The sequence below is a fragment of the Gopherus evgoodei genome, chromosome 6 (genome assembly GCF_007399415.2).
Source record: "Gopherus evgoodei ecotype Sinaloan lineage chromosome 6, rGopEvg1_v1.p, whole genome shotgun sequence".
Lineage (NCBI taxonomy): Eukaryota > Metazoa > Chordata > Testudines > Testudinidae > Gopherus > Gopherus evgoodei.
The window spans coordinates 45676338-45680585 of record NC_044327.1 but is presented as its reverse complement, the minus strand read 5'-3'; positions in this window follow the sequence as shown (position 1 = coordinate 45680585).

The following is a 4248-nucleotide window of genomic DNA, read 5'->3' as shown; positions in this document are numbered from 1 at the left end:
TTATTAAAGTATTGTAGAAGTACCCAAAATAAGGATATGTGTGGATCTAACAGATACCTTTGTTAGCATGATTATGAAAAAAACCAAACACTTAGCTGACTATTAAGAAGAAAGGATTGTTCTGCCACCTCTCTGATCCATTCAGCACAGCTTGTGGCTCATAGACATGATTTCAAGGCAGGAGAAAGCATCGAAACCGCAACACTCTCCAGTACCAGTTGCCTGCCTCCCATCTGTTCCAGTTGCTGTTTATCATCATGGTATTGCTAATATCACTTTTTGGGAGAAAGAATGGCTAGACTTGAGTGGATGAGACTAAATGGTATTGATGATGTTAATTCTAGGTCTATAAAAGACCACTGTTTTATATTGGTGCTCTAGTTTTTGCCTTATAAACAGGTGCTCATTAATGTATTAACGCAGTCTTCTATTGTTTTTAAAGTGGGGGAAAACAGCAGCTTAAATGTCTCCTAAGAGAATGTCTCTTAAAAGACATGCTAAAGAAGACAGGATCAAGGGAGCAATTTTTGCTTGGGGAGGAGGAAGGAATGAAAAGAGACAGAACTTCATCCACATCAACAACATCCCCCCAGACCCAACAGTTTCCTAGTAATGTCACAGAGGCAAATTTGACCCTCCTGAGCATCAAGGTGGAAAATCTACACTTCAGATAAGTGAATGTATGACTTTTTAGACCACTACTTAACAGCTACATATATGGGCACCAGAGCACATCTATCTTGTTACATTGCAGGCAAAATGTGAAAACTATGAAAGTCTAAAATGTTCTCTTGAAATTCCAGGCCTCGGAAATTTAGATTGATCACTAAGGCATTAACTTGTGCCCCCACAAATAAGTGATCTTTTCATTATAACACAGAAATTGTAGAAAATATCAGAAGAAATCAAATATACAATTGTGGGAGCTTCCTGACAGTACTGAAAAAGAATCTTTTTTCTTAAAAGAACAATAGTCAAAATGTTCACACCTGGCATGTCTAAGCAACTGCACCTGCCATTAAAGTCAGTGTGAGTTGTAGGTCCTGAGCACCTCTAAATATCAGGCCACTTTTATTTAGGTTCCTAAATATGGAATCATCCAACGGGAAGCTGGGAAAGGTAGGTAGGAGGGGGAGTCCTGGCTCTGTCTTTGGCTTTCTACATGAGAGGAGTATAGTGCACTATCCAAAGGGGTGAGTGCAGAATGTTCACTGCCCTTTGGGCACTGGGAAGATAGTCATGAGTAAAATTATTACCCCGATTCCCAACACAGGCTAGAGGCTTAATTACACAGTCTGAGTCCTGTTATTCCAGATGTTCTATTTATTTACTGATTTGTCTAGCTACTTGATCATTACTGATGTTTCAAATTTTCTGAATATTAGAAGCATTTTCTTCCTCTGTTTCAAATCACATTCTTCACGCTTATTTCCCTAGGAGTGAAGCTGAAGCCTGCCATCTTGTGCTCAAGAAAGTTAACACTCTTTAAAAAAATAATATTTTTCTATTTGGGAGGGAGGAAGGGAGGGGAGGATAGATTATCTGCTGCACCCTTCCTGTCATCCCAAAATAACTGCATCTACTAAGTCCCGACTAAAGAAAGAATGAAATGAGAGCCTAAGGAAATCATGGTCAAAACTGACTGGACATTGCAATTTCTTCTTGAACCCTCCTCTTTAATATATTTAAATGCTCCAGTATCCAGGGCAATTTTACATTCCCACCAGGCTTCAATGTGATGGAATTTTAGAGGAGGTCCCAATGATGTAATGAAAGAGTAGCACATAAACTAGTCACTCGGCTCATAATCTGGTTCTGTCTGGCAGGGAGTATTAATCATAGGTTGCTGGTAATCTTCTACTATATTTGTTTGCAAGGTGTTGTAAGAGCTGTTGCTTTTCCTCAGTAGACATGCTGTAGGGGGCTTTTTTCTCTCTACACCAAAAACTAAACCTTTTGCACAGCTCCCTCTTCTCTTCTAAAAGCATAGAGGGAACACCTCTCTTCTCCCTGGCTGGCACTCACCATTGTTTTGAACAGTCTACTGTTTGCAGCCAACTAAACAATGGGTGTGTTTGAATATGGGTACGTATAAAATAGGTAGTTCATTTGTAGCTGCACTTTGGACAGCTTTAGATTTGCAAACCTGTGAATTCTGTGTCTACCAGTAAAGCATCAAGGAAAAGGAATTCCACACAATTTGGTCAATTTGCTTTAATATTCAGTTCTAGTGTTATTGTTAAGTAGTATATATTTACATTACATTTAATATTATTATCAATTTTATAGCTCTTGCCTACTTCATGGAAATCAATTCCCCCTTAGAGCTGAGCCCCAATACTGAGCTGAGCTTTGTTCCCTCTTACCTTTATGCCTGTGTTTGCGTGCACATACACAAACGTTTTGCTATAAAAGATAGGTGAGTTTTTATGTTTGAATTTGGAAATCTGGAAAATGCCAAAAGAATGATTAAAAGTTTGCAAACCTAATTGATTTTTTTCCTCACAGCTCTGGAATAGGCTTCCAAGGGATGTTGTGGAATCCCTATCATTGGACATTTTCAAGAACAGGTTCAACAGACACCTATCAGGGATGGTCTAGGTTTACTTGATCCTGCCTCAGCACTGGGGGCTGGACTTGATGACACAAGATCTCTTCTATCCCTACATTTCTCTGATTGTATAAAGAGTCCTAGGCCAGGCTGAGCTGATGATGTTCAGAAACCTTCTATAAAACAAAACTGGTGTCCAAAAATGGATCTTCAGTGTCCCTACTTCAAAGAATCAGAAATCAACTGAAATGTGGTTTAGCAGCGTCCCAGAACAACTAGCTCTTAGCTATGTACGCTGAGATAGCATATTGCAACGATGGGGGGTTTTGCTATGTGGACACCGACTTGATAGGAACTGAGATGAAGTCATTTTAAATAATCCCCTGAAAAATCAGGAACTAATCATGACTTTTTGATCCCTTAAGCTCCTAGGCTATATTTGATCCAGTGACCTAGAGAAGAAAGATTCTATAGCTTATTGCCAAGGCTATATGTCACCCAATTTACAGTTCCTGTACATCTGAGAAACATTCACGCTGAGGGCAGGACTCTCCTTTGCTCATAGAGCTTTCTTATTTCCTTGGAAATTATTGTAGTGACTTGGCTGTCCAATTTCATAAAGGAGGAACACTGCTCGTATGGTAGCCTACTCTATTGATGACTTGGTACACATTGTGATTCTTGTCCATAATCACTGATGCCTTAGCTCCTGAACATGCCTTCTCTTCTCATTCTTATCACAGGTCACCATAGTACACAGGTGATCAGTGAAGGATAAAAAAAGAAATAGAAATCTAGAGTGTGACAAATAATTCTCTCAGATAGATCGATTTTGTATGGAGAGGTTCTGAAATCCTAACTGCGACTATAGTGGAACTGAAGAAAGCTTTCTTCCACTACAGTGTCCAAGCACTATTCTGGGTAATGGGCAGTTTGGTCAATCTGATTTGCTTCCATTGGGAAAAAAAAATACTTTGGTGGCAATTTCTGTTTATTTCATGGATAAGTTCAATAATAGTTGGACTGGAGATGGTTCTATATCAATGGAGTAATACTGGGAAGAAGCATCTAAGTTTTGTCTGCTTCTGCTTACTGATGTTCTGTAGGTAACTGGGGAGCCTATAACCAATTAAATGAATCCATGCTGCTCATGATTTATAAAAGCAAGGATAAGGATGCTGAAGATATTGTTAGCAGAGATTGTTGGTATCTTCTAGACAATAGGAAGTCCCAGTTTCTTTCAAAGAAATGGTTGTCTGCCCTTGCCCAAGAAAGCATTACTTGAGGCTGACAAACTTGTCAATTACTTCCTTTTATCTAACCTTCCTTTCTTGGGAAAATATATTTGTGGCTAAGCAGCTCTGGTATCATCTGGAAGCTTCTGACATCCATGACCTCTTTCAGTTTGACTTCATGGCTGGGTATAGTACGGTGAGTGTGCTGCTCTCCTTGGTCTATAATCTCCCCACAACAATTGACAAAGATCAAGTATCCAGGCTGATTATTGTCTATGTCTCAGCACCTTTGATACCATTGACCCTAAGATGTTGTGAATTCATCACCAGGTGTGCCGATGCATGTTTCATTGACTATTCTTTTTCATCTAAAAGATTGGGTGGCTGGCCCCAAGTAGGTCCAGCTCCCCTGTGTCAGAGCAGATGTTCCCATTTGAACAATTAAAAGGATGGACAGGAGGA